This window comes from Notechis scutatus, chromosome 2 (assembly GCF_049901735.1).
Source record: "Notechis scutatus isolate UNSWTSFEM ecotype Mainland chromosome 2, rNotScu1.2, whole genome shotgun sequence".
Taxonomy (NCBI): Eukaryota; Metazoa; Chordata; class Lepidosauria; order Squamata; family Elapidae; genus Notechis; species Notechis scutatus.
The window spans coordinates 189,318,917-189,343,102 of NC_142010.1; positions in this window are offsets into that span (position 1 = coordinate 189,318,917).

A 24,186-nucleotide genomic window follows, 5' to 3' on the forward strand; every position below is an offset into this window, starting at 1 on the left:
GCCGTAAAAATTGAATCATTAGTTGACTTTTAAGGATACTTCATTTGAGATGCCCGTTCTGTCCAATGCTGAGACTGGTTCTGTAGGAGAATTACTATCTAATGCAGGACTCTGTATCATAAAGACTAACTGTAATCCCAGATGTCAGACTATTTAAGTCATCAATGGTTTGGAAAATAATATCAGACAAAACAGCATTATCTTGGTGTGTCTGCTGTCAGGAGCAGCCAGGAAGGCAAAAAGACAAAGAAAATGAACCAACCTCCTTCCAAACAATGACGACAAAAATGCCACCTTGTGAGCAAGAGGAAAGATGAAAAGGAAAACATTTGGGTTTTGAAAAAGATTGAACAACGTAATGGAGATTAAAAAGAAAACCAACAACAGAGAAGTAAAATAATACGGTACAGTAATTTTTCCTGCTTGGTAGGTTTTTTTCTCTTCTTCTTGCAGGAGTTCTATGAAGGTATTTAGGTCAACTGTTTAGTATAGAAAATGACTGAATGAGCCATACTTGTTGACGGATTAAAATGCCTGGGGGGGATTGAAATTAGTGGTGCAAATAGATCATTGTAGGTCTAGGCCAGTAGTGGCTAACCTTTTTGGGCTCCTGTGCCAAAAATTGTGTGCGCGCTTGCATGCTCGCACTCGCGTGCCAGCACACAGAAGGCAATGAGCGCCCTCCATGTCCCCTATGCATGCACGCGCTATTTTTCCAAAAAAACCAGATGTGACGTAACGGGGCTAGATTTCGGCCTACAAAGCTTGCAGAAGCCTTCCTCAAGCCTTTGGGAGGCCAAAAAAGGCCTCAAACTGGCCCAAAATCAGCTGTGAGGCACGCACATGTGTAGTGAGATAAGTTTGCCTACAGCTTGCGTGCTGGCACAAATGGCTCTGTGTGCCACCTGTGGCACGCCTGCCATAGGTTCACCAACATGGGTCTAGGCCTTATCCTATGGATAGCCCCCTTCCCTGCTTTGCCATAGCCATGCTGAGGAACAAGGAGCATTTTGTTGTAGAAAAGAAAAGGACAAAATTTCAAAGTCAGAACAACAAATGGAGCTCTTGTAATTATGTGCATGTCCAGCCATTTAGATAGTCTTTGACTTACAACAGTTCAATTAGTGACTGACTGAAGTTACAACAGCACCGAAGAAAAGTGACTTATTACTGTTTTTCACACTTGCAACCATTGCAGCATCCCCGTGGGCATGTGATCACTATTCAGACATTTGGCAACTGACTCATATTTATGATGGTTGCAGTCTCCTGGGGTCATGCGATCACCTTTGCGGCCTTCTGACAAGCAGAATCAATGGGGAAGCCAGCTTCACTGAACAACTGTTAACAATTGCAGTTATTCACTTAACAACTGTGGCAAGAAAGTTCGCAAAAATGGGATAAAATCTACTTGACCACTGTCTTGCTTAGTGACAAAAATGTTGAGCTCAATTGTGGTCGTAGGGCAAGGACTACATGTATTAAATCCTAGTTTAAAAAACACACAACAAAGCACACCCCTCCCTTTACGGCTAGTCATAGTATACGTCAGTATGTCATTCAGTGGCCTTTTGCCATTGAAATTTATGCATATATGGGGTGCTTATTTGGGGCCACCATATGGTGATACTGGCAAAGATTTGTAAAAAAAATAAAACGAGCTGATGACAAATAGATCACAGAAGGCATGAGTTCCAAATTTCAGCTGTGAAGAGTTGCGCATATTTAAAATTCCAAATTAGCTTTCAATCATCCTAAATTTTTTTCCTGCTCAGGTGGGAACATCAGATCTTCAAATACAAAAGGTTCATATTCTGTTCATATTCAGAATAGACTTCATAGGTTCATTTCCAAAATAAAATTGTTTTTAAGGGAATAGCAAAATGCCAAATGAATTTTTCCAATTCCTTTTTCTAATCAGTTCAAAATTTTAACACATTTCCCTTATTCCAAACCACATAATTATTGTAAGGTTTTTGGAGGTTGCACAGACCAAGTGTGATGACCCAGGGTGGAATACAAAAGAAACAAAGTCACAAAAACAGGTGAACTTCAACTTGGCTTGAAAGGTCCAGTTATCATTGACTGGAGAAAAAACTCCCCCACAAACAGTTGCAAAAAGGAAGAACTTCTGTTCAAACTCAAAATACATATAAATTATAAATAGAAAAAAACAACAACACAAACCACACTGAAGAATTAGTGACTGAAGAGACAAGGCAGGATAAGGGCTTGAACACGTCCACAGATATCGAAATACACACACTGAGAAGGACGCCAGAATTCAGATAAGAACTGACAGACTAGAAATATTTTCACGCTTTGCTTCCAGCACTGGCCCACGCACAGTTTGTCCTTTTAAACAGTCCTTACAGTTGCAGCTCATGAAGGGGATCAAGGCCCTTTCCTCCCCCGTAGACCATGCCATTCATGTTTCTCCCTTATCCGTTCCTCCCTGCGTCCCTAGGTTGAAGAGGGGATGGGCCTGGATCTTCCTCTGAATGCCCAGCTGGACTGTGCCCTTCCCCAGTTTCCTCCACAACCTCCAGAGCCACATTCCCACTCCCTGTCAGCTGTTCCTCCTCTCCCTCGGAGTCAGATTCTAACGGGCATGACACCAAAGTTTTTTTAAGCTAACTTAAAAAAATACTTTAAATTGGCAATTCTTCATATAATTTATGAGCCATGGAGATGCAGTGGTTGGAGTGCAGTACTATAGGCTGCTTCTGCTGACTGCTGACTGCCTGCAATTTGGCAATTCGAATCTCACCAAGCTTCCAGCCTTCTGAGGTGGGTAAAATGAGGACCCAGATTGTTGGAGGCAATATGCTGACTCTGTAAACTGCTTAGAGAGGTCTGTAGATCACTGTGAAGCAGTATATAAGTCTAAGTGCTATTGCCATTGCTAATTTATCCAATTGGCAGCAAGGAAGGCAGAAAAGAATTAGAGAGATTGACAGGTGTTGTAGTCCTAGCGGGGCCTATTTCAGTTTTAATCAGAAGTTTGAAGTATGCAAACTTAAAGCCAAACTTTAAAAGCCCATAGATGTTTTTGGAAGCTGGATATTAGGGCAGCTCTGTCCATCTCATTACCCTCCAATGTGTTGGGATTAAAACTTCTGGCGCCTTACTGGTTGGAAAATCGGGGAGTTATGGTTCTATCTGAAAGGGTCCAGGCTGGGGAAAGCTGTGTGAATCTATGCAAAGAGGCACGGATTCAATTTGCAAGGCAACAAAAACCACAGGCTCGATCAGATGAGATGTCAAGTTAATTTTTCAGAGAGCTCCCGAAACAGTAGAAACTCCATAGAAACAGCCTGTGGATCAAATGCTTAACAAAACAACAACAACAAAAAAGCTTTGCTGCATTTTATGAAAAACTGTGTCCTCACTTGCATCTAACCGCAACACGAACATGCCCTGGCGATGTTCCTGCCAGGTCCCCGTGTTGTTGCCTTCATTTTATCCCCAGCTCATACGTAAGACAGTGTTAAGTCATTTTTACTTGTGCCAGCTTCGAGTCATCATTTCTGCCTTATTTCGACGCTGTCCAAGACAGCCTCAAGCTATGGAAAATCCATGAAGCTCACTTGGAAGGAAGGTGGATGGCTGACAAGGACAGAGAGCAGACAGTGGAGGCAAGATACACATAGACCATGGCAGCAGCAGGGGTGTGTGTGTGCTAGAAATTCATGTTGGCATTGCTTTTCTGCCTGCATAAGGACAGGCCCAGAGTGCTATAACTTAATAGCAAGCAAAGGCCCCAGAGTTTAGCATATTAGGACAAAATCTTCTTCAGCCTAGAGACTACTCTGATGCATAAAATGTTCTTTTCAGCCTGAAGGTACATCCTGCTTTCACAAAGAGTCTTTTCAAAAGTAGTAGTCGTCCACCTATTCTCCAAAGCACCTGAAGGCAGGAAAAGCAGCAATGGATGGAAACTAACAAAGGAGAGAAACAACCTAGAACCAAGGAGAAATTTCCTTAGAAGTGGAACAATTAATCAGTGGAACAACTTGCCTTCAGAAGTTGTGGATGCTCAAAAACTGGAGGTTTTTAAGAAGAGATTGGAGAACCATTTGTCTGAAATGGTACAGGGCAGAGGTCTCCAAACTTGGCAACTTTAAGACTTCTGGACTTCAACTCCCAGAATTCTCCAGCCAGCATGGCTGACTGAGGAATTCTGGGACGTGAAGTCCACAAGCCTTAAAATTGCCAAGTTTGGAGACTCCTGGTACAGGGTTTTCCGCTTTTTCAGGGGATTGGACTAGGCCTCCAAAGTCCGTTCCAACTCTGTTATTCTGCTATGAACCATAATAATGCAAAATCTCTTAAACTATGTCACCAGCCCCTTGGAAGGACGTCAGATGGCTAGTAAATCCAGATTAGCACTCTTATGTCATCCAGATATTATCCCTCCGTCTCTCTTGGTAATAAGTTGTGATGAAGTCACATATAGTTATTTCTTCTACTACAATTACAACTACTGCTGCTTCTGTTAGCACTGTAGTATTATTACAGTGTTCTAAGTGTTCATATACGAATAAGCCCACCACTGAATTTTGGCTGTTTTGCCAGACTGAGGCCAGAAATGATGGAAAGGGATGACATAGAGAGGATGATATAGAAGACTGCAGAATAAACATTAAAAAAACTCTTTATAATGAAGGAGTAGATCAGGGGTTTCAAACTCAATTTCATAGAGGGCCGCATCAGGGTTGTGTTTGACCTTGGGGGCCCTGAGTGGGCGTGGCTAGGGTGGACGTGGCCAGTTCGATGTCCTGCAGCCCTCTGCCAGCAAAAATGGAGCTCTGTTTTCATTGGCAGAAGCACCACGGACCAGTCCTTCACTGTTTCCAGGGTGGACCCATGGGCCAAATCTAAGCACTCCATAGCCCGGATTCGGTCTACGGGCCTTGAGTTTGACACCCCTGGAGTAGATGGAAGCAAACAACCTCAAGTCACAGAACATGCCCCTGTGATTAGCAAGGCATCTTTTTTTTTTCTTCAGTAGATAAATATTCAGTAGATAAATAGGTATGTTTGTGAGTTAAAGGCAGTGGCAATATAGGCCATGCAGTGCAGTTTTATCAGAGTTATTCAGAAGTAAGTCTCACTGCATTTAAAGGGAGCAGCTCTCTGGTAAGAGAGTTTAGAATTGTTGCAGCCTAAATGTCTGCAGTAATTTATTGTATGAGAAGCTAGCTTGAAAGCAGCTCTTACCTGCATTTCTTTTGTCAATTATTACAGCAGTCACTTAACATTCAGGAACTGGATCATCCTTTGGTAAATCCTTTGTCTTCATAAAACTGAGCAGGCCTTTGTGCTGAAAAGTTCAGAGGAATTCTTAAACCTCCAAGCATTTTCTACGAATCCATCTCTAGCTGGATGCCTATCTTTTTGTCTTGTGCAGAGGTGAAGCGCTCTCCCCCCGCCTTCTTTTTAAAAGTTTGCCTCTCTATGGTCTTAAAATGTGAAAGCAATACGCCATTTAGTAATGGGAGGACTATTTTCCAAAGCTAAGTGAAAGCCACAATAGATCAAAGCCAAGGGAGCAGGTTTAGATAAGAGGGTCTGGATGTGAAAGAAAATAATTGGAAAATGAGAGAACTTCCCCAATTTGTGGATAGAGAATATAATGCTGTCATGAGAGGTGAATAATGGTTTAAGAGTTGTTAGTATATATTTATTAATACACCAAAGGCAGGGGTGGGATTCTACCGGTTCGGACCGGTTTGGGCGAACCGGATGTTACATTTGCATCTGGTTCGTCAAGCCAGTATTTGAACTGACTGGTTGGCCCCGCCCACCATGCCCCTCCCCTCCAGGAGTCTCAGGGCGGCCCATTTTCAATGCAGGATCTGAGCAGAGGCTCTGGGAGGGAGAAAAACGGGCCTTCCAGAAGTTGGAAATGGGTCTTTTTCTGGCTTCCAGAGAGCCTCCAGAGCCTAGGGGAGGCCGTTTTCACCCTCCCAGAGGCCCAAGGGAAGCCTCTGGTCCCTTGGTTAGGTGAAAAACAGCCCTCCCAGAAGTTCCGGTAGGCCACGCCCACCATGGCCATGTCCACCCAGCAACTGGGCAGTGAAACAGTTGCTGGAATTTTTGAATCCCACCCCTGATCAAAGGTATTTCACTTTTGTTGTATTTCACCTGGGCTTCAAGGAACTCTTCTTCCCATTGTTGTCCACACAATCACCGTGAATGTTAGGTAGGACTGAAGACCTCTCTCCACCTACTTATGAAGTAGCTGAAAAGAATCCTGGTTTGATATTTTCTATCTGCTTCTTTTGCTTCACAGTCAGGTCGCTGAAGCCATCCGACGTTCTTCAAAGGGGCTGGTGACAGAACCGAAGAGCTTTTGCATTATTATGGTTGGTAGCATAGTCAGTCAGATGTGGAGACTGGATTTGGCATTTTTGTCCAGCTATTGAGGCCTTCCCAAGGACCTGGGATAGACAGATGTTGTGATTTAATAATATTAAAGGTATTGTCACAAGAAGTGAGCTGTTCAAGTAAAGCTACCTTTTACAATTGAATGATGGTTATTTTATCAATGTCCATGGTATTCAAGTGGTGCTTCAGTTGTTCTGAGATTAAAACCAAAGTGCCTATTACTCTTGGTACTATTTTTGTTTTCTTTTACCACAGTTGTTCTGCTTCTATTTTGAAGGTCTTTGTATTTTGTGATTTTCTCATTTCCCCCCTTATTCTACTGTTTCAAAATATTGCAATGTTCACACACACTTTTTTCGTTTTTTATCAACAATTCTTAAGTCTGGTGTATGTATATGTGTATGTGTGTGGTGGCAGCAGATATTTGTCTATTGTTTGCTTGTCTATCTATTACTTTGTTTATTTGTGGTCCCACCAGTTCCTGCTTGTAGGCAAGTGGTATTTCTTGCGGATATTCCAATGCACCATTGTTGCTATTTTGTCATGCTGCTGTTTGTAGTCAGTCTGTGTGCTCTTGCAGCAGCTACTTGGATGGTCCACTGTTTCTTTCAACTTCTTTGCAGAGATGGCCTATCCTATCTGTTGCCGTCTTCTCAATTTTGGCTTTCTATGCCTTTGTTCTCTGCTTGCTCTTGTGCAACCAGAATTAGCCCCTCTGTCTCTTTTTCAACTTTCCTTTCCTTAGCCTTTGCCAGGTCTTGTTGTCATCAAGGTTGACTCAGCCTTCTACCCTTCCGAGGTGGGTAAAATGAGGACCCAGATTGTTGGGGCCAATAGGCTGACTCTGTAAACTGCTTAGAGACGGCTGTAAAGCACTGTGAAGGGCTGTGAAGTCTAAGTGCTGTTGCTATTTCTATCTGCTTTGCTTGCTAGTTTTCAACTAAATGTTGTTGGACTGCATTAGCTACAACACCAGTTAGCAATTGAAAGTTGTTGGTAGCCAGATAATTGGCCTATAGTTGCCTGGGGCTGCCTGTTTTGTTGGAGCTTTCATTGTTAGGTAGGTTTTTTTCCCCCAGGTGTTAATCAATTTTTGATTTCACTTCCTTGCAGTAAGTGAAACTACTTGGCAATGAGTGGGTTTTGAGGTTTCATCCAAAAAACGTGCAGTTTGTCTTCATCTAGGCTGAGCAATTCTTGATCCTCTTTGTCCCTTTCTCCATCATTTCTGCTGTTACTACAAATTCTTTCATTTCTACTTTATTTTCCCTTTTCCAAGCTGCATTCTTGTCGTATTTCTTTGGGTTGTCCCTTAGCTGCACCCAGAACTGTACTGTTTTTTCTTTGTCATGTGCTGACTGGTTCATTGCAGTCTCTCCATTGCTGAATTGGTAGAAACATTTTTGATTGTAGAGTCTGCTTGTAGACTACAATTTGAGCTTCATTTCTGCTGATTTTCTTGGCTATGGTTATTATTTGCTGATTTATTATTTCTAGTGCTTCCTTGATCTTCCTTGTTTCTAGATGATATCTCTTGATCAGGCATTCTTTGATCTTGTTCTTTAGCTTCTTTTATTTATCTGTTTTAGCATGCTTGCACCTGATCTTAGCAAACTGATCATATTTTCCAACCTAACCTTCCATTTTGGTGACTCAACTGTTTGTTTTATTGTTGTATCCAAGATCTTCAGTTATAACTGCTGTATATTACTTGGTTTATTTCATGCAGTGAACTGGTGCCTATATTATTTAAATATTATTATTGATTAAATTTAGATGCCACCTAATGTTTGTAGCTATCTCATTGTCTCTGCTTGTACCTGCCTCACCTTTATTTTTGTATAAAGAGGATAAAATGAATCTTACTATAATGATTTATATAATAATCCTTACAGAATCCAGCCATCCTTAGTTGATTTGAAAAAGATGCACACTTAACGTTAAATATTTTCTTCTATCACAACTGAGTAAACTTAATTCTGATGATTTCTTGGACACAACTATACAGTCTTCTTGGCAAAAATACTTATATGAAAATAGCTGACCATTGCTTTTTCTCTTAAGATTGGCTAGTAGGAAGAAAGCCAAAAGTGAAGGACTATAGATCTGTAATGGAACCAACCAGCACTTTTAAACTTGTTCTTTATTTTTGTTTTAATTTTAGAAGTAAGCAGATGAACTTGCGCCATTAAAAAGAAGCTGGAACATCTGGGCTCTTTAGCCTGAAAGAAAAAAGGTGATTGAAAAGGAATGATTGAATTATATATTAAATTGCGTACTGTAGAGGAAGTGTGAAAAAGGATTGTGAAAAAGGAAATATTTTTCTCCCTTTTTCAAAACACTAGGATCAGACATGATCCAATGAAGCTGGTTGGATGGAGATTTAGAACAAATAAACAAAGATACTTCTTCACAAAGTATATAATAACATGTGAAATTCATGCCATAAAGCAAGGTTTTAAAAAAGATTTTTAAAAAATCATTGATAATAGGTCTATCACATGCTATTAGTCTGAAGGATTAGCATCAGGTTTGGTTGGGGTCAGGGTGCCAATAAACCAGAAGCAGGTGAACAACAAAGGGTGTATCTCCAGCTGCTTCTTCCAAGCTACTTAGTAGTATATTGTCAGCCATTGTGAGAAGCAAAATGGCAAACCAAGCTGGACTAACCTGAGCCAGAGCACTATTCTTACGTTCTTGTAGGAGATGACCAGGCTGAGCTTGATGGAGGGGTCATCAGTCTCCAGCCCTCCAGACAAGAGATCTAAGTCTAGCCCACCTTGAATTTGGTTGACTCTTATCTACCATCAATTTGCTTTGAACTGTTAGTAGTTCAGATTCTTGGAAAGAGGTTCAGTTTGCAATAATCTTTTATATTCATTTGAACTGCCTGGACTCTTGATTTCCCACACTTGACCGTTCTTTCGGTACATCCATCTAGTTGAACCTCTCCATTAAATATAGCATTCTAAAGTAACAGGGAAATGGAGCTTTATGCTATTCGGATCTTTTGTGTGTTCAACATATGATCAAGATATGGGAAATTATATGATGGTATTTTCTCCACCCATCCTCTCTGGGAATCAAAGAATTAAAATTTCAACACTTGGAGTGACGGGCGGATGCTTTCTAAACAAACTTGGCTTCTCCAAAATGGCCTCAGGTGACCAGAAAATGTAAAATCATGTGGTTCAAAAAAAAAAAAAGTTTATTAAGAAATGAAGTGAGGAAGAAAACTTTCCCTAGGAAAGATAATAAAATAAAGAAATATATATGCAATATATATCCAAACTTCATCCTCTTGTGAACTCTAAATTACCACAGGCCAGCATAAAAGGAAAGAAAAGATCCTAGCAGGACTGAGAGGCTGTAGATTCAAAGGGACCTTTAAGTCTGGAGATTTCTCGACATTGATGGGGTTGCATTTCCACAGACAAATCTTAAATGTAACTTGGAGTCTTCCTGGACTTGCAGGAAATGGCATTCATGACCTGGAGGGCTTTTGCCCAGTACCTTGCTGTGTATGCCCCTAATGCTCTACTCAAGTCACTCGTGCCTTTGTCCCCTCATGTTGGGATTATAGCAAGGTGTTCTACACTGAAGATAATGCAGGAGATACAACTGGTTCAGAAAGCAGCTATGCTGGCTGAGGAATTCTGGGAGTTGAAGTCCACAAGTCTTAAAGTTGCCAAGTTTGGAGACCTCTGATCTGGAAGATTTGCTGCAATGGAGAAACTGTAATGGAGATTGGATGCAAGAAAAATGGAGGAAACAAAAGAGGGAACAAGAAATCTGCTGCTTTGCTTTTCTACCCATCATGAGGCTGCCAAAAGATCCCACTGTGAGCTGTGCATTGGAGTAGATAGAATTGCTCATGCCTCCAGGAAGGTGGATCACCAGCGGGCAAAGAAGGTGAGTCAGAGCCAGTGACTGTGAAGGATACCAGTGAAGGATGGGAAACAAAAGCCAAGCCCTGAACTTTAGGGGGACTAGTTTAATCATGGCCACTATGCAGAATCCTCCCCAGTTCTACAAATAAACACACTCCATGAAGCTCAGCTGGTCAGAAAACGCTGCAGCTACATTGATGATCAGACAGGGAGAATCCTACTGGTAATGATGTCATATTTTAGGAAGCTTCCAGGCCTAATTCAAAATGCTGTTTGTTAACTTTAATGTAGAGAACCATAGAGTTGACCGTGGAGGGGAGCAGAGAGCATCAGCAACATATAACGAACATGATTTAAGCCTGGGGAAAACAAAGAAAACGTTAGGAAGAAACTCAGATTGGCATTACCTGGGGTATAACCTGGAGAAGAGGAAATGCAGCCAAGATTGCATTAATAGTACAGTATAACTTAAATCAAGAATCTTCAAAATTGGCATGTATAAGACTTGTGGACTTCAACTCCCAGAATTCCTGAGCTAAAATGACAGGGGAGGAATTGTGGGAGTTGAAGTGCACAAGTCTTAAACTTGCCAAGTTTGAAGACCCTTGTTCTAGATGAAACAAAATTAGCTCAAAGTCCCACCCAAATATTGATGTAGAAAAATAGAGGGAAATGACACTTAGGAAATGTCAGTTAGGTTGTGTCAGTGATGGTTATGGCACCAATCCTAGATCCAATAATACACTAATTCACGAGTGAAGGAAAATATACATGTCCCAGGATAATGTTGCAGGATCCAATCTGAGTCGGTCACTGGGACCAAAATTTATTCTTCCAAACTTTTGGGCTCATGCCTGAAATATTCTGGAGAGGGAGAAATTCTTTGATGATGGGCTCCAGCACAAGCCCCAAATCTTGAAAGAATAAACCTTTGGTCCCAGTGATCAACTCATATTGAATCTTACGATTAATTCAACACTGAAGTAACTAATACACACTGGTAATGTCTGAATAAGATTAATAATTCTGTAGAAAAGAAGCACTTTGCATTTGTTTTATATTTTATACACATATTTTGTAAGTATATGAAATATTATAGACAGCCAGCGTATGACAAGCTTTTAGATATTAGATATGGATTGGAAGACCCAGATTCAAATCTACCTTCACCCATGGTTTGGTTTGGATCACTCCCTTAGCCTATCTCAGTAGTTGTTCATGTGGAACACTTGGGGCAAATGATATTGATTCCAAATAAAGTATTCATTACCATGCCTTTCTATGATGCATAAGGCCACTGTTAAAACCATTGTCCACCATTAGTCAAAACCAGAGGTCTCCAAACTTGGCAACTTTAAGACTTTGTGGACTTCAACTTCCAGATTCTGGGAGTTGAAGTCCACAAGTCTTAAAGTTGGCAAGTTTGGGGACCCCTGGTCAAAACCATCCAGGAACATCCAATAAATTTGTTGGCATCAATCAAACTATGGTAGACACAACAATCCATGCAGGAAGGGAACAGTTATTTTATATTATAGGTTTTAATTATAGCTGGTGTTCAGCTTTACTTAAATATCTAGTTATTTAACAGCTGGTATGAGTCAGCCGGATAGAGGATTAGGGTTTTTTTTTAGTTGTTGGTTTTTTTAATTGTGGTTTTTAAAAATGCTTTAATCATGAGCTATAACAGGAGAACAAGTTTGGTCACATCAAATAATTTTGGTTCTCCCAAATTTGCTGAACACTGACTGAACCATTGCTTAGAGTTCTGACAAGCAAAATGCTCAGTACAGTTCATCACTGAGAAAACCCTTTTAAATGTCTTGTCCAGAGATGAAATTGACCTTGAAAGAACAGACCTTGAATCATAAGTGATTACTAAAAAACTCTGGCTACTTTCTATCTTCTTGTATTGCTTATCATGGGCATCATGATAATGTATCTGTCTTCTAGACGCTGACTTTGTTACGCTGTTATGAAGGAATTCCTAACATTTCTCCTACAATCCAAACAGAACTCTCTAATTTGTTATACTAACTTCTGGGTTTATTAGGCATTAGAAATGTCCTATTAGATGGTGACAATGATGATAAAGATGGTGATGATATTTAGGATGTTTATATTTAGGATGTCCAGAATCAGTTTTGCTTCTCTGAAGCCAGTAGGATTAATAGAATAATAACATAGAATAATAGAGTTGGAAGGGACCTTAGAGGTCTTCTAGTCCAACTCCCTGCTCAAGCAGGAGACCCTATTATTTCAGAAAAGTGGTTGTCTAGTCTCTTTTTGAAAGCCTCCAGTGATGGAGCACTCACAACTTCTGAAGGCAACCTATTCTGCTGTTGATTGCTCTCAATATTAGGAAATTTCTCCTTAGTTCTACATTGCTTCTCTCCTTGTTTAGTTTCCAACAATTGTTTCTTATCTTGCCTTTTTGGTGCTTTGGAAAATAGTTTGACCTCTTGTCTTTGTAGGAGCCCCTCAAATATTGGAACACTGCTATCATGTCACCTCCTAGTCCTTCTTTCCATTAGACTAGACATACCCAATTCCTGCACTATAAAATTAAAACATATGGGGTAGACTTTATTGTCATCTATCCAATATTTTATAAAATAAGAAATAATTTTTGAATGAGTACTAATTCACCATGTGAAAGCACGAACAGTTTCCTTAACTGTATGATCAGCCTGTATGTCTTACCAGTTTGAGAGATGAATTCAATTATTGTTCAGTTTATCTCCATTCAGCTTCCCATTTTAAAGCCATACTGAACTATACCACTTGGGAGGCTGAATCATTTATCTGGATTTTCCTCCCAGAAGCTCACGGCACCAAATCTAATGTCTTTCTGGCACTAGGCAAAGATTTTATTTTTAAAAAAAACATGCCCAGGTTTTCCAGCATTTCCTCCCTCTTATTATAGCATTATTAACCATTTATTGCTTTTTTTCTTAACCCCTAATAGAGACAAAGAAACACAAAATACCCACATACATTTTGAAAAAAATATTTCTACTGAATTTAACAATCTAAACACATGCATCATTGTAATCCACGGTTTGATCTTAAATAACTACATATTAGGGAAATGATAAACAAGGACCTGTGATAACACATCAAAGCAGGAAATATTGAAAAAAAAAACATATATTTTTGTCTTCCAGGAAAACTAAACACAATTTGGTTATAGATCCAGTAAAATTGGGGGAAATGTGCATCCAAAAAACACATTTACCATGCAATCCTAAATATGTTGCTTTAGAAGGAAATAAATTATATCTAATTCATTGGGATTAACTGCTAAATAAGTAGACATAGGATACAAAGAGAAAGACCAGTTTGTAAAATTTCAGTATTGCTTCTTATATACATTTTAGTTTAAACATGTATATAAGCATATTTATGTATAAATGTGCATTAAAGATTGTAATCACGTTTGTGTAAATATGCAAGATTTCATTGGAGCCGTTTAAAATGGTATTAAGCTACCCTTGTGTTAAGATACTTTATAAGACATTGGACGTTTCTTACTAAAAGCAAAATTGCTTTTAAAAGAATGTATTTTAATACATAAGTAAAGAAATTGCATTCTCTTTCTGCAAAGTGAAAGAAAAATAGTAAATAACGTGATTAATTTACATAAGGTGTTAAGTGAAAACATATTTTCTTTTAATTACATTTACAAAATATCATGCTGGTATCAGTTATTTGAATTGCCTTTAACTAATTAGGACATCTGGCTCACAAATGGGAAAAAAACATCACATCTGATAATTTAACATCACATCTGATAATTCTTTGAGTTCAATTCACTTTTAGCTACCGTTCTTAGCAGTGTAAGACCAAAATACACTCTCCGCTGCATTCTCAGGTATAATTAAGTTGGCTGTCTTTTTCTTCATTAATTAAATACTTTGAAATGTCAATATATATCTGGATCTCAATCTGAAATCAACATATGCAACCTTTGGAACAAATTAACAGTTTTCCCCACCCACTATTATGAAAAAGAATCGAAAGAGACTTTGATTCTTTAAGCAAGCCTCAGTTCTAAAATAATGTTAACAAACAGAATGAAAGGGTGAGAAAATCACAGGCATAAATTGGCAGAAATTTCGAGAAGAAATAGCCTCTGACAGAACTGCAACAGAAAACTAGTTCTCCTTCAGGATCAAAATGCAGACTACAAATATGACTCTCAAAGTGACTCTCATTGGGCCTCACTTCTGAACAATGAAATTTAGGATTAATTCAATAACACATTAGGCAAGAAATAACATTTTTCTATGTTTCTCATATTGTGCAATTTCACCCTAATACAGTTAAGTCAGTGTTTCTCAACCTTGGCAACTTTAAGACGTCCAGAATTCCATTTGCTGACTGGGGAAATCTGGGAGTTGAAGTCCACATGCCTTAACGTTGCCAAGGTTAGTGTTTGTGGGTGAAGCCACCATCTTTTTGGATGTGATTTCATGGAATCAAGCTCTGTCTCGTCGTGCTCCCCACACATATTTACAGGGAACAATGATTTGGGGTTGTCTTCAGGGATTCCAGTGGAGCAACCACCTTATGGATGGTGGTACAGCAGAAGACTTCAGTCCCAATCTTCAGAATATCCAGTTAGAACTAGGTGAGCCACTGCAAGTCAGGAAGACATGTGAAGTTGGGTAGGCCAACAGTCTGACCTAAGTTAAGGGCAGTGGTGGGTTTCGAAATTTTTTCCTACCAGTTTTGAGAGTGTGCTTTGCGTGCGCGCAGGGCTCAAGGACTACCGTCTGTGTCAACGCTGGTGAGCTGTGCTGTTTTTTTTTTAGTTCAGTTGAGGTGCGACAATCCACTCTGCGGTGTGAATCAGCTGAGCTAAAAAACAAGGGAATATAGGAAAGGTAACGGCTGGGGTGGGACCAGCCAGAGGTGGTATTTGCTGGTTCTCTGAACTACTCAAAATTTCCACTACTGGTATGCCAGAACTGAACTGAACTGGCTGAATACCACCTCTGGTTAAGGGAGTTCCTGCAAACATCCAACATTATTTAAGTTTTACCTATATTCAGTAGTTTTCAGATTTGGGAGGTTAAGGGGCGCAGTTCCTTTACAAGGCTGAACTTGGAAAAAAATATAGATAAGAGATAATCAGAGTTGGAAGGGACCTTGTAGGTCATCTAGTCCAACCACCTGCCCAAGCGGGAGACCCTACACCATTTCTGACAGATGGGAGTCCAATCTCTTCTGGAAAATCTCAACTGATGGCGCTCCCACAACTTCTGAGGGCAAGCTGTTCCATTGGTTGATTGTTCTCACTGTCAGAAAGTTTCTCCTTATTTACAGGTTAAATCTCTCTTTGCTCAGTTTCCATCCATTATTCCTTGTCTGGCCTACAGGCACTTTAAAAATAGCTTGACCCCTTCCTCTCTGTGGCAGCCCCTCAAATATTGGAAGACTGCTATCATGTCTCCCCTGGTTCTTCTCTTCACTAGACTAACCAAGCCCAGTTCCTGTAACCGTTCTTCATATGTTTTAGTCTCCAGTCCCCTAATCATCCTGGTTGCTCTTCTCTGTACTTTTTCTAGAGTCTCAACATCTTTTTTATAGTGTAGTGACCAAAACTGGATGCAGTTCTCTAGGTGTGGTCTTACTAAGGCTTTATAGAGTGGTATTAGTACCTCCCTTGATCTTGATTGTATCCCTCTGTTAATACAACTTAGGATTGCATTAGCTTTTTTGGCAGCTGTTGCACATTTCTGGATCATATTTAGCTGGTTGTCCACTAAGACCCCAAGATCCCCTCTCACAGTTACTGCTATTGAGCCTGGTTTCACCCAGTCGATATGTGTACTTTTGGTTTTTCTTGCCTAAGTGTAGGACTTTACTTTTCTCTACATTGAATTTCATTTTGTTAGATATGGCCCAGTGTCCATCTGGATCTTGAGCCTATCTTCTTGGGTGTTAGCTATGCCTGCCAGCTTAGTATCATCTGCAAATTTGGTAAGTAGTCCTAACTTACAACTGTTTGTGTAAAGTTACAATGGTCCTGAAAAAGAGACTTATGGTTGTTTTTCACACATCTGACTGTTGCAGCATCTCCATGGTCATGTGATCAAAATTCAGACATTTGGCAACTGACTCATGTTTATGACAGTTATAGTGTCCCAGGATTGTGTGATCACTTTTTGTGACCTTCTGACAAGCAGCAGAGAATCAGATTCACTTAACAATCAAGTTACTAACTTCACAACTGCAGTGATTCACTTAACAACTGTGGCAAAAAAAGAGGTCACTGAACAACTGTCTTGCTTAGCCACAGAAATGTTGGGCTGAATTGTGGTCATTAATCGAGGACTACCTGTATCTGGATTTAATTTTAAATTACTTAAATACTATTGTGTTGAATTAAAACTAGCACATTGGGAGCTGCAGCCAAGATTTTTAGGAAGTTCAAGCTGGGCTTCTTAGCCTTGTGAAGTTATGTTAGTGTTACTCCCCCCAGTGCCAGATGGGGAAGAATTAAGAAAAATAGATGATGCATATCCTCCCTTCCTCCTTCAGAACTTTGTTTCTGTTTACAATGAGCAGAGTATGAAGAATGCCGGTTGCTCATCTTTGTGTCAGAAGCGCCAATGTGCAACGTGTTAAAAGGATTAGCTGGTAACATCACCATTGCCCAGAGGATGGCCAGGTGAGGGGTCCTTGCCTGTGCCCATTAACGTGCCCACCAAAGTGGTACCCATCTGTCTGCTTGCTGATCATCAACCCAGTATGTGAGCCACCATCCTCCTTAAGGTTGACTCAGCCTTCCATCCTTCTAGGAGGTTGGTAAGATGGGGACTCAAATTGTTGGGGGCAATAGGCTGACTCTGTAAACCGCTTAGAGAGGGCTGTAAAAGCACTGTGAAGTGGTCTATAAGTCTAAGCGGTATCGCTATTGCTATTTAGAACCATTCGCCAACCGGTGGGCTGCAGCTGTGAGAAAATTTTGGTGGGCCGCCGAGAAATCTCACCCCCAGAGCACCACCATCCCCAGCAATTAATCCAGGCTGCGCAGAAACACAAGGCTGTGCAGCCCACATGGCCTGTGGGAACCCTCCCCGTCCACTCACTACTTACCCAGTAAACTTGCCTGCTAAATTTCTATTTTTCCTTTTTCCGACCATCATCTGTTCTGCTGTGCTGGGAGATTTAGATTAGCTAGGAAGCAGGAAATGGTTGGATTTCTTGCTTTCTAGGTAGCCTTTCGATCTTCGGCTCTGCTTTTAAGTACGGCCGAACCTTAGGTTTGCTTGCAAGCAAAGGTTTGCTTGCAAGGTTTGCTTGCAAGCAAATTTAGTGCAGACTCACGGCAAGCAAATTTGAGAGACTGAGCTAGCCGATGGCAGATAGAGAGATCACTGAATGATTCTGTGAGCAGCTCAATCTGCCTGCTTTGCCTGATTTTGGGTAAAAGTTGCTCTTTTTTTAATAAAAAATTCAATATTTATATAAATATTTATAATATCTACATACAAGCCAGGCCCAGCCAGTCACATGACCACCAAGCCACACCCACAAATTAGGCCACACCCACAGAACCAGTTAGTGGTCCCTGGGATCTAAAATTATGAGTTTGGTGGTCCCTGAGGTCCAAAAGGTTGGCGACCCCTGATTTAGAAGGTCTCTACTGATGCCAATATCCTTCAATATCCTGAAGCTAAAGATTGACTTGCACTGCCTTTGTGAATGCCTAAACAATGTGTCACCTTTCTGATTTTGTCACACAGCTGGGGGAAAGGCAAGTCATGAAATGCCTACTTTCCTTCCCGCCCCCCCCCCCAAAAAAAGCCACATATAGTAGGTCACTCAACCAAGACCACACAATAAATCATGTCTTGCTGGCTTTCTTCTGAGCAGGTGACTTTATTTCTTTGATCCAGATTTGACTGGCTGTAGCCCAATGTTTGGGCTTCTGCCATTAGTCATGCTTTAATAAAGCATTAGTCATTTAATGAGAGGAGAAATATTTCATAACGAACGCTTAATGAGACAGTGCATGTCTGTGTTTATTTTGCAACTATTCCCTTACTTGTATCTAAGAAATTAATGCAAATGGTATGAAAGGCGACAGCAGTTTAGATAACAGGTAATCAGAGTTGGAAGGGACCTTGTAGGTCATCTAGTCCAACCCCCCCGCCGCCCAACCCTACACCATTTCTGACAAATGGAACTCCAATCTCTTCTTGAGAGTCTGAAGACACTCTTATCTCTAAGAGTGCTGAAAGTAGGCTTTTGTGGGATGCCATTGAGTTAAGTATCTGATTATTTATTACATGCCATTTTTCCACAACCTCAGTTAGTGGCTGCAAGATATTTTGGAAGAAAGTCAGCATATGAACTGCATGTTGGGGAAAGGAAAGTGTCTAGATTTCCTTCCTTCCTTCCTTCCTTCCTTCCTTCCTTCCTTCCTTCCTTCCTTCCTTCCTTCCTTCCTTCCTTCCTTCCTTCCTTCCTTCCTTCCTTCCTTCCTTCCTTCCTTCCTTCTTTCCTTCCTCCTCTCTCCCTCCCTCCATTATTCATATCATATAATACAAAAGCCTACATACAATAAATATTCCCCTTTCCAACTATCAAATAGAGTGCAGTAGGTAAATATGCAAACTTTGAAATGGGGGAGATCTGCATGAGTCAGAGGTTTGGCAATAGAATAAACAGAGAGCTTGGCAAAGTGGGAAAGGAGCGAATGATCAGAGAAGTTGATTTACTTGACACCTGTTGACGTTTAATAGGATTTGGCTTCTGAAACTGGAGAAAAAGTATCACCGTAGACTGGCATAATAAAGTTCCAGGGCTATAGGGTGTATATCCTGGGGGCTGCAAAATAGGAGGCTTATCTAATAGTTGGCAGGTCAAATAATGTTAGTAGGCCAGGCTGTGAGTAAAGGCGTAAAGACAAGTTTGATTGAAAGTTCAGAAAGCTCTAGAATCTGTCAAGGATAAGAGCCAAGCTACAAGGGTTGCAGGTTAATGAACAGGCCAACCTGAAGAAATGAGATGAGATGTTAATTAGTTGGCACAGCCCTGACCTCTGCCTTCAGCATATGAACATCATCCCTGAATAATCTGACCCTGAATTATACCACTTTTTTTTTGGGGGGGGGGAGTGAGAGAAGGGTAGAATCCTGAAAATCAGCAGAGGCATATGATTGATCTTGACACAACCCATTGTATTTTAAGGGCAGTTCTAATTATTTTTTTAAAAAAGGATAGAGATCCCTGTTTCTTTGGCTTGTCTTGAATTGTATAAAACTGGAACTATCAAATTACAGAAGCATTGAATGCCCTGGAACTGATGCTCTATCAAATGCATCCTTGTGATTTGTTCAGTACATCGTGGACCATCTGAGGTCATTTTGTTGACCAAATCTGCAATAAACTCAGGGGTGGGATACTACTGGTTCTGCCCAGCTCTATAGAACTGGTAGCTTTGAAGAGCAGCAGACACCAAACTGGTTCTGTGTTTGCTGCTGTTTGGACCACCCGCCCGCCAGGGCTCTTACCTGACCTTTATTTCCTGCTTTTTCAACCTCAGCTGCTTTGCGCGGCAGAGCTGAGGTTGAAAAAGCAGTAAAAAAGGCGTTTTTCAAATGCTGCGCACCGGTGCGCAGTGCTTATCAGCTGTCCGGGCGGCACAGCTTTAGGTTTATTACACGTGCGCGCAAAATGTAATCACCGAACTGGTAGTAACACCAGTTGAATCCCACCCCTGAATAAACTCCAATCCAGATTTCCAAGTTCTGTGAGGTTAAATGAAAGCCTATGAACATTAATTTGGCAAGGAATTGTTCGGTGTTTCCCAACCCTGGCAAATTCCAGAGGTGTGCAATTCTAAACTGGCTGGGGATTTTTGAAAGCCCCTTTGTGGAAGTCAGTTGAAAACAATGGCCCTAGACAAATATTCTCAGTGTGGCAAAATCCATCCAACCTTGGTTCTGTTCTTACTGGAAGCAGGAGAACTGATTCTTTGTTACAACATTCCACCCAAAGAAAGTTTCGTTTTCCCCTTAAAAATGAAAATGATATAAAACTTGGTTTATCAAACCAAAAGAAATCTAATTCAACGAAGGCGTTGTGACCCGCCAGCAGAGATGGAGGCAGACTTGGATAGTGAAGAGGTTGGGGAGGAACATGGGCCAGTCCTGGAGTCCGAGGAAGGCTCTGATGAATGCTCTGCATCGGAGGCAGAGATGGGGCCAGGGCAATCCAACAGTTATCAGCTGCCTTCGGAGTCGGAGATCAGTGGGGCAGAAGAACAGCTGGAGCCTGTTCCCAGTGGGCACATGTGCAGAGCTGCCAGAAGAAGGGAACAGTTAAGGAACAAGGGTTGACTCGGGAGTAAAGGCACAGGTGGATGGTGAATGGCCCCTCCCATAGGGAATAAAGAGGAGCGAAAGGAGACTGGTGTTTGCAGGAGACAATTGGTTCATTTAATTAGTATGAAGATTAGTTTGTAACTCTCAGAAACTCCTTGCCAAGTATTTCCTTGTACAGTGTTGCACTTGGAAGCTATCGGCCTGGCAAACTCTCCAAGCCTGATAAAGTCTGTGGTTGTAATTCACCCTTGAAAGACTGTTTGCCAGGACTTTGCTGGATGTGAATGATAGGACTTCACATTAGCCTAATAAAAAGGGGTTTTGTCAGGACAAAGAGTCTGCTTCATAATTTTGTGAAGGTCAGAAGAGAAGGAAAGGAAAGTCTTCTTCCTAGCATATTCCTGCAGATGAAGAGTCCGCTTTTCGAATCATTGAACTTCACTTTGCATCTCTGGGGCACAGGCCTACAGGCTTGCATGGTTTTGTTGATGGTGACTTGCCATCTCTGTTTTGGACGCGAGGTCATCAGCGATCAATTTCTAGTCAATAGTCTGTCTTGGCAAGGGTGGAACAGTGGGCAGTGATGGTCCATTCTTCTCATGGTGCCACTGGATACAGCCCACCCATTTCCGGGTGGTGCTAATCCGATCATGGACCCTGATGCCAGACCCAGGTGACAGGCCGGTCGGAAATTTTGTGGAATGGAATGAAGGAAAGGAAAGTGTTAATATGGAATTCCACAGTACAAAGGATGTCTTTTAAAAAATCCACAATGGGCTGCTTCAAATGATATTTTACAGTTATAGCCACAATGAGGAAACATCAAAATAAAATTCCTTGGCTTTTTTCTGCCATGAACATATAAAACAGCAAATCTATCCTTATAGGCTTTCAATGTTCAGACTACATTTGGGAACAATTAATAAACTTGGCCTATTAAAACTATTAATGTCTTATAAAATCCTAAAAATATAAAAAAATTCAGTGTTTGAACTCACATTAAGGGATGTGTGTTGTAATAGCCATGTGTCAGTTCTTTGAGCCTCAGATTATTATTCATGTTAAGAATAACCCTTTCATGAAGACCATATTGAATATAAGTATAAAATATTGAGGGGAATGAGAGTTGGATTTAAATATTACTTTTTCTATCAGTAGAAAAGAATATTTGTAGTTCAAGTTTGAAATGAGCGGTCCTTGGTGCTTTCTGAGCTTCTAGCACAGGAGTCGCCAACCTTTTGGACCTTAGGGACCACCAAACTCATATTTTTAAATCCCGCAGACCAGAGACCCTGGGGAAATCCCAAAAAAAGTCTGCAGGAAGATTCCCCACCCCATTTTCCTACCGATTGATCATTCTTTATTTGGGATCGCAGAATACCGTCTCCAGCTCTATTCTCAGGGGGAGAGAGAGAGAGAGAGACTTTTGGCTTCATGCAAGGAAAGCAGCAGAAGCAGCAGAAGTCTTTCTTTCTCTCCCCCAAATTCCACCAGAAATGAGTCTTTGTGAGACTTGTTGCACTGGCGCAGCTTCTTAGAACAGGATGCCTTGCAGGGTCCCAAAGACTCATTTCTGGCAGAGTTTAGGGGATAGAAAGAAAGACATTTGCTGCTTTCCTTGCGTGCAGTCAAAAGCAGAAGAAGAAAGAAGCGGAAAGAAGCAGCCCGGTGGCCAGGCCAGACACGTGGAGTAAATGGGGCAAGTTCCCCCCTCCGCCCTTTCCCCCCCTCCCCTCACTACCTCATGTTGTTCACAATGCAAGTGACACAAGCCTTATGTTCCCGCGCAGCCTGGATTAATTGCTTTGGAGGTGACATTTCTCTGTGGACCACCAAAATTTTCTTGTGGACCACCAATGGTTCCTGGCCCACTGGTTGGCAACCGCTGTTCTAGCAGATGTTTCCTTATCAAGCTAGGTAATATCGTCAGTGCTAGCAACCCCACTTCCTTCTAGAACTGATAACGCTACCTAGTTTGGTAATGAAACATCTGCAGAAAATCTGCAGAAAAAGAAGGGGAGGTCAACCTATTTTCCAAAGCACCTGAAAGGAGGACCAGAAGCAATGGATGGAAACTAATCAAGGAGAGAAGCAACCTAGAACTAAGGTGGAATTTCCTGACAATTACAACAATTAGTCAGTGGAATGACTTGCCCCAGAGGTTGTGGGGGCTCCATCACTGGAGGCTTTTAAGAAGAAATTATGATTATGGAAAAAGACAGTGAAAAAGTAAAGTGGTATAGAGCAAGTCAATCAACAGGAAAAGCCTTTTGAGTAATAATGTTCATATGTGTATATATTCCTTAGTAAAATCAGTTACTTAAGACACCTTCTCTCACTTTCCTTTAATTCTCAAACCAGCAATACCATTTCTCACCACCGGTTTTGTTTAAAACCAGTGATTTCTGACACAAATCTCATCCTATGTTTTTGGAGGTTCCAGATAGACTAATTAAATAAAAATAAAAATACAAGACTCCAAACACAAAGGCTCCACTGTTTTGAAGGGGGACTATATCGATAGGAGTTTCAATTAGTAGTAACAGTAGCAGTAATTTTATTTGTGCTGCAAAACGAACATTTATTTATTTTTTATTTATTTATTTATTTGATTTGCCAATTGTTTACAAGATAATAAGTATAAGTGTATACATAGTTGTGAATACATGAAATGGGTACATATAAGAAAAATAAAAGAATAAGAGAAACAATAGGACAGGGACGGTAGGCACGTTGGTGTGCTTAATATCTGTTTAAGATAATAGAGGGCTTTTGTTCATAAGCCAATGTTATTTTCCTATTAACAGTAGCAACTTGTAGTATTTTCCAAAGCCCTACAACCACTCTAAAGCAGAAGTCAGGATGGATTTTTTTAAAAAAAATTATATCAGTTATGTTAAGTTAATGCTATGAAGACACTTCCTAGAAAAAGCAATTACTTAACTTAATGGTCAATTACTTAACTTAATAGACAGTTCTGTTAAACACTATTCAAAATTGCTACCTTCAGTTGTAAAGTGTTCTTATTTCTATTGGCATTCTATAACATTAACATTTATTTTATGTTTCCTTAATTCTATATTTTGCATTTAGGACTGGAATATTGTTCTCTCCTATTGAACTCATTAGAATTTGTTGCATTTTTGTTACTTTCCAAATCAATTACACCTCAATACCTTTATTTTATGTGCTTTATGTCATTAAAAGCTCTTCTAAAATGAAAAGGTTGTGATGTGTAAGATATATGAGATCATTTCTCAATAAGTACTTTTGAGCAAAGTTTCAAGATTCCGTATCAGGAAGTTGCCTCTAGTTTGACCAGTGTGATAAATTTATCTGCTGATTTTTGTATGTTCCAGGACAGAAGTCACAAAATGAATGCGGAGATTTGCCACTGGGCGGTTCCTTTGACTTCTTGATGGATTAGTCACAGTTTTCATTTTCTAGTCATTAGCTCAGTCCCCTTGCCAAACAGCAGTGAGAAGACTTGGAGATTTAGGCTACCAAGGTCTGCCAATCTTTTGAAAATCTGGGCTGAAGAACAGGCCCAGACCTGAAGA